General features: G+C 44.3%; 1 protein-coding gene across 1 annotated transcript in view; it reads right to left on the reverse strand.

The window, feature by feature from the left end:
* Positions 1-14,430, reverse strand: part of CD14 (CD14 molecule) — a 35,344-nt gene that overhangs the window by 16,893 nt on the left and 4,021 nt on the right. The gene's annotated exons all lie outside the window — the stretch shown is intronic.

Consider the following 14,430-nt stretch of genomic DNA (forward strand, 5'->3'; position numbering starts at 1 on the left):
GCTACCTTTCCCCTTCAGAATCCTCTTTAAACTCCTCACTGTCACCTACAAGGCCCTCTCCCACTCCACTGCCCCTTATATAACCAATCTCCTCTCCATCCGCACTCCTGCCCGTTCCCTGCGTTCGGCCAATGACCGTCGCCTTTCCTCTGTACTGATCACCTCATCCCATGCCAGAGTCCGAGACTTCTCCCGTGCTGCCCCCCTTCACTGGAACAACCTCCCTTCCTCCATCCACCTGTTCCCTAATCTTGGCTCCTTCAAGCTGGCTCTCAAAACCCATCTGTTCCTTAAGGCCTTTCAACCTTCCACTTAACCTTATCGTTCTCATCTCCTCCCACTTTCCCGTCTACTCTTGTACTTGAACCCCTCTGACTCCCCTTGTGCCTGCTGTCCGTCTCCCCTCCCCTTAGTATGTAAGCTCCTTTGAGCAGGGCCCTCTTCCCTTCTGTCTCAATACCATTTCTTCTTCTCCTACAACACTCTATTTGCTTTGCTTGGAGATATTGAAGTCTTGGTGATACTTGTTCTACTCTGTACTGTCATACCCTTGTATTCTGTCTGTACTGTATATTGTACGGCGCTGCGGACACCTTGTGGCGCCATATAAATAAAGAATAATAATAATAATAATAATAGGTGAATATTATCCTTTTAATAATCTAAGCAAAGTATAAATATATTTATTATTGTTAGTGGTCGCGGCGGCTCCGGGCACCGCCGCGACTCTCCTGCTGCTCCTAGTGATGTCCCGGCCGTTGCTACGGCAACCAGGGTGTCACTTCCGGTTTCTGTGTCCCGGTTGCCTGGGCAACAACCGGGACGCCTTAGTCTCACTGACTCCGCGCCCGGCCAGCTGTCAAACAGCCGGGCGCGTGCGCATAAGTGTAGGTAGGGCCAGCCCTGCATGTCTCTCAAGTTCAGCCAATCAAGGCTGATTTTGGCTTCATTATTTCTGGCACTCTCTACACATGATTGGCTGCAGGCTCTGCATATCCATTATACTGCAGCTGAGGACACATTCTGAACTGGGTTCTGATTGGCCATCTGTACTATTTAAGGCAGTGAGGTCTGCAGCCTCACTGCTGGTTATAGCGTTCTGTCCTCAGTCCTGCTGCCTGCTTGTACTATCCGTTTAGGTTCCTGCTACCTTAGATTTGACCACCCGTGTTTGACCCCTGCTTGTTATTGGACCTGTGACCCTTCTCTTCTGACCTTGACCTTTTGCCTGGAATTCGGATTTTGCTTCTCTGCCTGTGAGTTTGACCCTTCGCTTGCCCTTGGATATTGCATCTGTGCCTGTGACCTTTGGACCTTGGATTTCTCTTATACTACAGTCCACCAATCACTCCACTTCTGGGAAACTCCTTTAAGTCAGTATACGCTACTCGACCCTCGGTCGGCCCGCAGCCCAGTCTGTCCCCACCACTAGGGGCTCCAGCGAACACCTGGCCTTCTGAGTAGTTCCCGAGTTTCACTGTACTGACTTGGGAGTTCCTAACAATTATAGAGCAATCTGATAATCGTCACTGTCTTAAAAATACTCCACACAGTAACTATTTTTCAATATCTTCTTTTGATAATACACTATTGATTTACACATGCATGATGCAAATAAAATCCAGCCAGGCAAAGAAATAGATTTATTATATGGCCAGAGCCAAGAAGAAACCATGGAGCAGACACCCAAACAACGCTGACCAGCTGGACATGCAGGTAAGTCCAGAGACCGCATGAAACCCCTGATTTATCAGTTGATATAGTGAGCCTATACCATAGTACACCAGCCACCAATACCATATATCCTCTAGGCATTTTACATAGTTGTCAACTGTCCACAATTTACAAGCAGTGACAGGTTTTACACATATGATCATGGACATTTATGTTCTTAAAAATGTGTATATTTTTTTATTGCTGACCCCCAACCCAGTATATCTTCTTATAGTCTGTGTATAGGATGCATTTCTTACTAATTACATTCACTTAATATTTAATATCCTAGAACATTCTGGTGTTTTAAACACATAAATTAAATAAACAAGATACATTTTAACTTTTTCAAATAAGAGTCTCCTGGAGTGCTGATTTTCTTGGTCTTAAAATATAATGTACCCCACATCCCTCCCTAGTGCAAGCCTCCACCTCTACCACCACCTACAGTGATACATACAAACAATATGTCGATACTTGGATCAGGACCAGAGGAAGCACAATTTCAAGTCAATCTGCATTGCCCCTTAACGACCAGGGACTAAGTGTGGACTTATTGGCTTATATTTTTTTGAATTGTTTAAATCAATAATTTAATATATATTCATTCTTATGACACTGTAAAAGTGGGCTAATAAAATGTTTAGTTGAGATGTATAATGTTGCACAACTGAAATAAATTTTGAATTGGAATTTTTTGGGGGAAAACGCACACAAAATTAACACATTGTTATACATAAACTTTATCATGAGCAGCATATAGGGTTGTCACCTTTTGTATAAATCTCTTTCTAATTTCTGCCATATTAACAACACTGACATTCTCCTGGCCAGTAAGGTAAAATAATAACAAGCTGACATACAGGTTGTGGGTTGAATTATTTATGCAAAAGATGTTAAAGAAGGAATTATAGAAGGCCTTGAAGGGATAACACATTTTGTTTTAACAAAAGATAGAGGGATTGATTTATTAGGCCATGCATTCTGAGCGCAACTCACACTCCATGGGGGGTATTCAATTGTTAGCGTTAACGCTAACAATTGAACGCTCGAAAAATCTTACCGTTAATACGGTAATTACTCGCGGAATTTCAGCTCGCAGCTCCCTGAGCTGCGAGCTGAAATTCAGCCCGCTGGCAGCGAGTAATTACCGTATTAACTGTTTACGGGCGCAAAATTACTGTATAATATGACGTTGTTTCGAGCACTCGTTTTTTTGTGTTTTAGTGCGTTAAAACTAACAATTGAATACCCTCCCATGAGTCACGGACTCCAGAATTCATCAGGGAACGGATCTTAATATACGTGCGCTGTTTAATTCTGCTGTGCTCTACTAGACAAGACACTGCAGGATACGTCCAATACCTATGTTGATTACAAAATCTCAAAAGAACACACAGGAAATTAAAAAAATATCTAGAATGAATATCACATGGTAATAATAAAGGCATTAATGATAAAACAGTGGGGGGAAGTGTTTTTTTTAAAAGATTTTGTTTTACCTCGAAATACATTTATTAGAACGTTGTTAATGTCTACTGAACATACAGAACAAATACATTTTACAGATGCTCATGATTGCAAACTCATGTTACAGGATTCATACGAAACTGTCATCATTACTGATCAGGATTTAGACTAGCCCCAGAGCTGCTGCAAGAGATACAGCAGAAACACAAGTTACATACACGGCCATTCAGCTTGATGCGGCCATGTCTGTGTGCGCTTGAGTTTGGCACGGCCCTTTTGTACACTGATTATGGCAAAACGCCCCTTCTCCGTACACTTTACTGCCCAAAGTTGGAAGCTGTAGTAAGTGCTTCTTGTGCTCACTATTGCATGAACATTGCTTGCGTACACGTCCGTGTCTCTCTGTTTCGTGGCCATATCTGTACTGGGCATGCGCACAGTGATTGTGCGTACTGTATGCTCAGAATCGGCAGATATGTGCCTTCATGAATCAGGCCCAGAAACGGTTATCTGTTAAATCTGGGTCCAAAATATCCAAACCCAATACTGGAAGCATGCACCACTTCTATGACTACACCATACTCAGGGGCACCGAGAAGGGGGTAAGTGGGTGCAGCTACAAAGTACCGGGCCCCGTCCTGCCTATGTAGTAGGAGGAGCCACCAAACTGGTGTGTTCAGGCCCCCTTTGACAGCTATGGAAGGGGCAACAAAAAATTGCAGTACCGGAGCCCAAAATTCCTTTTGGCAGCCCTGATCATACCTCCCAACTTTCCAGACTGCAGCAAGTCAGTCGACAAAAGAGGATGTGCCAGACCACCCATTGGAGGGGAAGACATCGGGGAGCCCATGATAGTGCCCACGGCTATAATTTAACTGTAACTTTTTTGGGCAAAGAAGAATTCAACCATGCTGCTGCTGAAATCCTGGAGCCCCATGCATCATGAATACATTGTCATGATGCCAGTAATGTGACATGCAGCTGTCAGCGTGCAGAGCATCATTTCATTTCTCAATTGAAAACATCACTTACGGTATTATTATTTTATTATTATTATTATCATTTATTTGTTAGGCGCCACAAGGTTTCCGCAGCACCGCACACAGTACAAACAGTAGACTATACAGGGTGAAACCATACAGAACAATAAACAAAAAGTACCAATACTTCAGAAACTTCAGGCAGGCTACGAAGGAGCAGAAGAATAGGTGAGGAGACAGGAGGGAAGAGGGCCCTGCTCGTGTGAGCTTACATCCTAAGGGAGGGTAAACAGACCAGGCACAAGAGGAGCCAGTTAAGGCAAGGGGGAGAGAAGGGAGAATGAGCGGAGGAGATGGGGGTTAAGTGGATGGTTAGTAGGCTTTGAGGAAGAGGTTAGTTTTGAGTGCACGTTTGAAGGAGCACAGAGTAGGAGAGAGACAGATGGAATGAGGGAGGTCATTCCAGTGAAGGGGGGCCGCACGGGAAAAGTCTTGGATTCTGGAGTGGGAAGAGGTGATAAGAGTGGAGGAGAGGCGGCGGTCGTTTGCCTAGTGCAGGGAGCGGGCAGGAGTGTGAATGGAGAGGAGGTTAGCGATATATGGGGCAGTAGAGTGGGAGAGAGCCTTGTATGTGGTGGTGAGGAGTTTGAAAAGAATTCTGTAGGGGAAGGCGAGCCAGTGTAAGGCAAGGCAGAGAGGGGAGGCAGAGGAGGAGCAGTACAGTACAGTAAAAGTTACAGTGCAATCTACAGTCTACATCTGATCTTCTGACCTGCAGTAAATGGGAATAACCAATACAAAGGATACAACCACAGTAACACACTACACATGATTTACTACAAAGGTTCTCTCTCTGCCAATGGGAACTCTGAATCTTTCATAGTAACCACAATAACTCTCTGATTTAAATCTGCATGCAGCTCATAATCACAGCGAATCACTTATCAAGTAACATTTTTTTTTTTAAATTCAGGATTTGTATCTAATTTGCAAGTGGGGACAGTAATTTTATTAACGGAAAAACCTAGAAGGTTGGATTGGAAAAAAAATTTTTTTGTATATATTTGAAAATCATTAACGTTCAAATATGAAAAACAAACAAACAAACAAAAAAAGATACATGATAAATAATGCCAATACAGGATGACAAACCGTGGAACCTTGAAATTTAAGAAGTAAATAAACTCATCTATCAAGGAGAGGTGGGCCCAAGATCAAAATTTGTCGGGGCCCTGAATTCTTGTGGGTGACCGTGGATGTGTCAAGAGGTTTTTTTAAGTCGGTGTGGTTGGCAGGATTAGGGTGTGTTTTGGGTGAATGGTTTGCAAGAGTCGTGGGCTGGACTTACTTTGTCTTGATTTTGTCAGAATAAATGTTGGGATTTGAAATATGCTACATGAACCATCACAATGAAGGTTAGACTATGCATCGGCAAACTGTGCTATACAAGAAGGAACTAAATATCTCCCAAATATTATTTTATAAGACATTTCTACAGCCAACAAATTGAGTGATCATTTGGCAGTATGGGCATAAATTTTATTTCCAGTATCAAACAATGATACACAGTCCTTAATAGGATCTATGTACACATATGATTCAGATCCCATGAACATTCTCTAGTCTTATATGCAGATTAGGATAAGATACACATTTCAAATACAATTAAGTTATATAGCTATATTCACTGATCAGGTTATGAGTCATGTCATGCATTGCTCATGACAAAAACACTATGCTGCACTTCATTCCTAGAACTTTCTAAACTAGGTAACCCTTGGAATGCTCTTAGGCAACTGTATAGCATGCTGGCCCTTGTAGTTACACATCAAGTATCTCTCCGCACCTCTACTTTACAATATAAAAGGTAAATGTAAGGTACAATGTAAAGGTAAATAGATAAAGACAGATGCATTACATATAACCTTAAACACAATAGTAAACTGGACTACTGATCATTACTATCTATGACACTGCAATAAGATGAAAGGAGCAGGATGTCATTGTTTCTACCTTGACAATCACTAAAATGCCAGCAGTTCAGTAATTTAAGGAACCTAATTTGAAAGGGACGGTAACAATTCCTCCTATAACTATTAGAGATCTAAATTTAAAATGTTAGCAGTCATGTTTAAATGGATTCAATAAGTTGGTGTCTTGTATCTCGCATTAGGATAATGGGGAAATACTAATTTACGGTCTATATTCCTCACTAAAAATCAGACACTGTGGTAAAATGCTTGAGTTACTATAAGAATGTTTTAGAACCACCTTTGCCCCAACCCATTGGTATTCTGAAGCTGTGACAATTATCACAGAAACATGAAAAAATACCACAACTCCCAGAAGACATTGTGTCTCTCCCCGCACCACCTATTTCCCCATAGAAAAAGGCACGTGACCGTGGTGCTCATAGTCTCATAGTGCTTGATTATTTATGTATTGAAGGAGAGTCCTTTGTGAGCAGAGGAATCAGCAACAGAAATAAGGGCTGGGGGAATTGAGACTGAGGCCTGGCCCCACAGGCACACATATAAACACGGTTGTTACAAGTACCTCTTTCAGGGCCACCTTAATTCTATTATGGGCCTCCGGGCAATGTAGTGCACCGGGGCCCCTAAATATATATACATATAGTGTGTGTGTGTTAAAAAAATATATATGTATGTAAAAAAAGTGATAAAATATATATATATATATATATATATATATAAAATCACTTTTTTTTACATATATATAAGGGCCCCCCTTAACTTACCTTAAGTCCGATCCCCTTCTCTTCTTTTTTCCTCGCTGAGTCTCTCTGTTCTGCGCTCTTCCGTGCTGTGCTTGCAGTGAATGTTGGGCGTGACATCACGCCCAACATTCACTATGAGCACAGCACGGAAGAGGGGACCGGGGAGGGAGCCGGATCGCCAGCTGACGTGACCGCAATTTTTATTTTTTTTTGCAGGATTTTTCTTTTCAGTGCTGCCTCAGACGGGCCCCCTTGGCTGCAGGGCCCCCGGGCACCTGCCCGTTGTGCCCAATGGAAGAGACAGCCCTGACCTCTTTGCCGTAAGGACCTAATTCTTTTGGCGAAGAGGGACTGGACAGCTCAGTACAATCAGGCTACTTTCCCTTCTCTGAAAGGATCTTTTTGCCCCCTAGTGGTCAGGTCCTGCATATTAAGGGAAACTAGCCAGCAAAGTACCTTTCAGAGAAGGGGAACTAGCCTAACTGGGAATAAGCCAGCTCAGTACAAATAGGCTAGTTCCCCTTCATACGTAGGACCTGACCACTAGGGGACAAAAACTTACTTTTGGAGAAGGGGAACTAGTTTAATTTTACTGAGCTGGCTTATTCCTACTCGCCGAAAGGGCCTTTTTTGCCCCCCTAATGCTCAGGTCTTGCATATGATCTTGGTGACATCCAGGAAGAGGAAAGGGCGAATCTTGACAAAGTTGCAGAAGTAGAGGTGTCAGGCAGTAGAAAGACAAGTTTTGGATATGTTGAGCTTGGGGTAGCTCACATCCATCCAAGTGGAGATGGCAGAGAGGAAGTTGGACACATGGGAGAAAAGAGAAGGAAAGAGAAGAACGGAGGAAAGATTATTATTATCGTTTATTTATAAGGTGTGTCACAAAGTGTCCACAGCGCCATACATAGAGCATGGGAATAAACAAAACACATCTGCCTAAAACTTTTGCACAGTATTGTGTGTGCATATATATATATATATATATATATATATATATATATATATATATACCTATATATATATATATATATATATATATATATATATATCTATCCCACTTGTGTCCTAGCCATGAATTCTCAAAATAAGGTGTTGCTTACATCTTTAATAAAGTGGCTGCAGAATACCCAGAAGCACACCTCAATGTTTTACTAAGACATGTTACTGATCCCCCTAACCATTCTTTATCCCCTTCTTACCAGTTATTATCCTGCCTCCAAAACCAATTGGTATCTCTAGCCCTCGCTGTGGTTTGTAGTCTCTATTATGTCTTTATAGTTATTGTTACTTATGTTGTTCTCGTAACCTTAAGTACTCTGTCTATGATGGTCCCTCTCCCCCTTGTCGCTAACTTGATATCATCAGGTTTGAACCTAGTGGCATAAATTACTTTTTTGACAGTATTATGTTGACAAGATGACATAGTGGAGGGACCAGCAATACAAGGACTCATAGCGGCCGCCCTCTTAATGATGGCAGGAGATGTGGGGCACATTAGTGCTATGTATACTATACCAGAGCGTTTATATAGCAAATGCTTATAGATCGCGGTTACATTTGCAAAGTAAACCATAGAGTGTATACATGAGCTCTAAGGAAGTTTGTGTTTTCCTTTTAGTGAATCATCATCATCATCATCATCATTTATTTATATAGCGCCACTAATTCCGCAGCGCTGTACAGAGAACTCATTCACATCAGTCCCTGCCCCATTGGAGCTTACAGTCTAAATTCCCTACTATAGACACGCACTCACACACAGACAGACAGAGAGACAGAGAGAGAGACTAGGGTCAATTTTTTTTTTTTTTTATTGCAGCCAATTAACCTACCAGTATGTTTTTGGAGTGTGGGAGGAAACCGGAGCACCCGGAGGAAACCCACGCAAACACAGGGAGAACATACAAACTCCACACAGATAGGGCCATGGTTGGGAATTGAACTCATGACCCCAGTGCTGTGAGGCAGACATGCTAACCACTACGCCACTGTGCTGCCCAGTGAATAAAAGGAACCCCACTATTTTTTACCAGGGTAGTAAAGGGTTTTCATGGAAAGGTCACATCTATGTTTGCAGGCTCTTAAACATGTCATCCAGTGAACTACAGGAAAGCCGAGACCACAAAAAGCTCATTACGGCGGTGGATGGCAAACCATTGTGATGCAATGTATATCTGCATCCCCTTGAATGGAATGAAATGCAATGGAAGTTACTGCATTATCCATTAAGTGCTAACAGGACAAGATTTTTTACTTCTAATGAGCTTTTCTGTTACAAACCACCATGGCTGTTACCAAAGTAATTCACAATTCTAGAAAGCATGGGAGACACTCTTTCTATGGTTATCTACTTATCATCAACTGCAATCATGTACTGACTTTAGCACCCTTTACATTTGAACAATCAATTCATACATTTTTAGAATGTGAATTTACCCAATAGATGATAATTTTACACAATACATATTTTGCTTTGGTCTTTCCCTATCAAGTAAAGAAATATAAAGGTTCTTATTATCACCTGCATATAGCAGATATACCATAAGGAACACATCACAATCATTTCTACAACATACCCCTGTCCCCTTCTGGACTCCTTGGACCGCGCATTATGGTTTTCCCCCACCGTTGGAGTTCTGATCTCCTGCCTCCCTACACACCTGGAACACAATGTGTACCAATCGCTCCTGCCGACACATTCAACAGTGAACAATAACTTCCCCTCTGTATCCCCTTCCTTTCCCTATGTTTTTCTGTCCTCTCCTTTTATGTCTTTATCACTCATCCAATTTAAGATATTGATTACGCATAACTCCTTTTGTACCTTCTGATGCCCTGCATGTATGTACTACCAACATCTCTTGCTCTCGCCAGTGGAACACCATGCATGTTGGGTTCAATTGACATCACTGTATTCAGTTATGTTGTCATCATTTTTGTAAAATTCAATAAAATGTTTATTAAAAAAAAAAAGAAATATAAAGGTTATGTTACCATAGAGAACTATACAAGGCATATGTATTTGTTCCGCATGAAAAAAAGGAGTATTCACATGAGTTTTGCAAAAAAACTTCAAAGCTCTCAGAAAGCATTTGTTAATTTGCCTAACTCCCCCCCCCCCTTCCCCCCCAACCTTTTATTGTATTGCTTTTGAAGTACTGAAATCTGAAAGCAATAAGTAAATTTGCCTCTCTCCATTGTTGGGACAGAATTCACTGTGGGATTCATAAAATAACTATAGCAAAGCCAAAGCACAGTTGGGATCAATCACTGTCCACTATTAAGTATCTGATTTAGGGAAATATTTAAGGTGCACCGCAAAAAAAGAAGATTTTGGTACTTACGTTAATTCTCTTTGTCTGAATCCATCTGGGAGACAATGCTACCATGGGGTTGTAGGAGGGGCACTCGGAGTTGGCACTTAAATAGTTAACTGCTGCTGACTCCTCCCCTCTGCAACCCCTGCTAGCCTCAGTACAATATAAAAGCCCCAAGGAAGGAACCAAACAACAACATCCAGCAGAAGAGCAAAAGGGAGGAAACGCAGTGTCCCCCAGATGGATTCAAAGAAAGAGATTTGATGTAAGTACCAAAATCTTCTTTTCTCAGTCACTCAATCTGGGTGACACTGCTACCATGGGGACCTTCTAAAGTAGCCCCTAAGGGGAAGGGGGGTTTGCTCTGGTGCCCCTGCACGCAAAACTCTGCGGCCAAATGAAGCATCCAAAGCAGCAAATACATTACACTGGTGAAATTTGGTAAAGTTGTGAACAAAGGACCAGGTAGCAACCCTGTACAGCTGATCCGCTGAGCCACCGTGACGAGCAGCTCAGGACGCCCCCACCGAATGCGTGGAGTGAGCCTCTCTGGTACTGGCCTGCTAGAACACACACATAAGCCTGGCGAATCGTATATGTAATCCAACTGGCAATAGTCCGTTTGGATGCCGGCCAACCCTTCTTATGAGAGTCATACAAAACAAAGGGAGTCCGTCTTGCGATAAGCAGAGGTCCTCTCCACATAAAAGCAATGAACAATGAACCCTCACGAAAAGCAGGAACCACTATATCCTGATTCACGTGGAAACCAGACACAACCTTCAGCAGAAAAGAAGGTACCATCCTCAAGACGGCCCGGTCTTAATGAAAAATCAGGTAGGGAGCCCTACATGATAAGGCCCCGAGTTCTGACACCCTGTGAGCAGACGCGATAGCTAACAGGAATACTACCTTCCAATTCACAAATCTGAATTCAGACGAACGCAGAGGTTCGAAAGGTGGTGGAGAACACCCAGGACCAAATTGAGATCCATATTGGTGGAACGTAAGGAGGCTGAATGCGCAACATCCCCTGGAAAAAGGTCTGATCTTCTAGATAGCCACGTCCTGTGATAAATGCGCGCCGAAGACGGTTTCCTGGCCTTCAACAAGATCTGCACGACACCGGACGAGAACCCCTTGTCCCGCCAAATGCCGGCCTCAACAGCCATGCCATTAAAGCTAACCGAAAAATATGAGGATGATGAAAAGGTCACTGTTGCAGTAAATCGGCCCCGACAGGAAGAGGCCAACCTGGACCGTCCGCGAGCCAAAGAATGTTGACGTACCAAATCCCTCCGGGGCCAGTTTGGCGCCACCAGAATTACCGGATGGCCTCTTAGAGCCACCCGTCGAAGAACTCGCTGAATCATGGGAATAGCTGAAAACAAGTAACCCAGTTGATATTCCCAAGGCATGGTCATTACATCCACTGACCTTGTGCAAAACCTTGGTACACGGCAATTGTGACGAGAAGCCATCAAGTCTATGTCGGTGAGGCCCCATCTGTAGACTAGATCCTGAAAGACCTGAGGATGCAGGGACCATTCTCCTGAAAGGATCGCATGCCTGCTCAAATAATCCGCCTCCCAGTTGTCCATCCCTGGTATGAACACTGCTGACAAGGCTGGAACAAACCTTTCTGCCCAAGACAAGATTTTGTTTGCCACTGCCATGGCTCCTGCACGTCTTGTCCCGCCCTGGCGGTTTACATACGCCATCGCTTTGGCATTGTCTGACTGGATTTGAGTCGGCATTCCCCTGAGCAGAGACTGCGCCCCCTGAAGGGCCAGTAGGATTTCCTTCAATTTGAGGACATTCACACAGGGAGGCCTCCGCGTTTGACCAAAGACCCTGAAGGCAATGACGGCGGACTACTGCCCCCGACACCCTCAAGCTGGCATCCGTGGTCACCAAGTTCCAAGACCATGAAACGAACAACCGACCCATCACTAAGTTTTCCGTGTCCGTCCACCACCAAAGGGAGAGACGGGCTGTCCTAGACAACTGAAAACTCTGGGACTTGAGATGGAAGGGAGACCCCGACCATTGGCAAAAGAAATTCCACTGGAAGACCCGCGAATGAAAACGGCTTTTTCTGCTTGTTATCATGTCTATCAATGCCAAAAACTGCAGGGTTCCAGTTCATTGATGACGGAGCAAACCGATTCCATCCACTCGCAAGTGCTGATTGAGCCCCTTGAGATGTAGGATTGACCGAAAAGACCCATCCTGTTTTGGGACCAAGAAAAGATTCTAATAAAATCCTCGACCCTTCTGGGAATCCGGCACTCGGCAAACGACTCCTACTGAAAGAAGAGATTCAACGGCCTGACACAACGCCCTTCATTTCAGAGGATCGCGAGGAAGAAAAGTTGAGAAGAACCTTCTGGGAGCTGGTCCCCAAAATCCAGCTGTCCAGTGAAGACACCGTCCACTGATCTCTGAAAAGTTGCAGACGGCCCCCTCCCCTGCAGCCACGAGGAGAGGGATGTTCCCGTCATGCTGGGGACTTATCTGGGGTCTTGGAATTCGAACACCTCCTGGGAAAGGAGCCCCTTCCCCTGTGAGACTGCCCCGGGTTTGAAAGAGGCCACCTCTGACTGATGACTGACCTCTTCCAGAGGTGTGACCCTAAAAGGACTGCCGAAAAGAGCTGAACCTAGGAGGCCTAGCCCTAGGAGCATTCACTGGCAGAAAATTACTCTTTCCTCCACTAGACCCAGAGTAAGGTAAAGCCTCCAGCAACTTCTTGGACTCAGCGTCCGCTTTCCAAGAGCGAAGACAAACGGCCCGTCTAGTTGCCATCTCCGTGGCAGAAATAGAAGAACCCACTGAAGCCACATTCTGGGACACTTCGTAAAGATAGCCCGAAGCTTCCTTCAAATGGAGAACAAAAGGAAGAAGATCCGAGTCTTGCAAACCTGCCGCCAATTGGTCAGCCCAGGATTCTATGGCTCTGGCTACTCACGCAGATGAGAACATGGGCCGGAATGAAGAACCTGCTGCTGAAAACATGCTCTTAAGGAAACCCTCATTCTTCCTATCCGTAAGGCCCTGTAATACCGCTGAGCTGGGCACCTGCAACGTGGTATGCCGGGCTAACCTAGCCACTGGCGTATCCACCTTGGGAATCTGCTCCCAGCGAGAAGTATCCTGGTCCTGCAGTGGATAAAGCTGAAAGAACTTGCGAGGAGCCTTCCATGCTGACTCTGCAATCTCAGACAGCTCTGGAGAGAAAGGAAAACACACAGTCTTTGGCTTTTTTCGTTTAAAACGACCCTGACTTGAAGAGCTCTGCTCCTCTGATTCCACCAAGTCCAAGGCCTGAAGTACAGCTAACACCAGGTCCTGCACCCCTTGGCTTCTGGCATTGTCCTCCCAGTCACCCCACTGGGTGGAGTCAGAATCCTCTATCAGCTCCCTCTCTTCCTCAGATGACCCCTCTGAACCTGAGGCTGAAAACGGAGCATGGGATAACCTCGTCTGCTTGGCCCTGGGAGGATGCAGCCCAGGAGAATCCAGGAAGCGATTTAAACGGTCTAATCTTCTCCCTAAGGAAGAAGACCAAGTCAGCTCTCCCTAAGCAGTCTGAGGAGGGGAGAAAACCTGGGAAGACGCCCCCATATTAACCACAGAAGCCAGGTTAGAAACCCCTTCTATTGAAATATGCGGAATAGAACCCGTGCCTGTGCCTCCGCCTGCCATGTAATGAGCTGAGCGAGCAAAGAGACTGATTGGGCCAGTGAAGATGCCCATGCCGGCTCCCCCGGCACCAGCGAGGACGCCCCTGTACCCACTCGTCCCGGGCCCCAGCAATTCACTGTACACAGAGTACGTCCCGGTCTGTCTGTCCCTCCGAAAATTTAGTAGAACGTTTTGAACTGGCAGATTTACCTTTATCTGACATGATAACAAGCAGAAAAAGGAATACACCAAAACAACAGCAGCAAGCACTCCACACACACACACAGGGAGGTTAGGAAACAGGAATGAGGTTTTGCTAGGATCATCTCCCCAAAAAACGGTAATGACATTACCACATGTGTAAAAGTATTTTTACTCATTCTTAAATTGTGTTACATAGCAGTCCCCATACACATCTATAGGGACTGCTATGTATTTTGAAAAAAAAATGCAAAGCAGCAGATATCTAAATCTGCTGCAATAATAAATTTGCTGTATACTAAATGTTGCGCCCTTTCCCCCA

This window comes from Mixophyes fleayi, chromosome 4 (genome assembly GCF_038048845.1).
Source record: "Mixophyes fleayi isolate aMixFle1 chromosome 4, aMixFle1.hap1, whole genome shotgun sequence".
Classification (NCBI taxonomy): Eukaryota; Metazoa; Chordata; class Amphibia; order Anura; family Limnodynastidae; genus Mixophyes; species Mixophyes fleayi.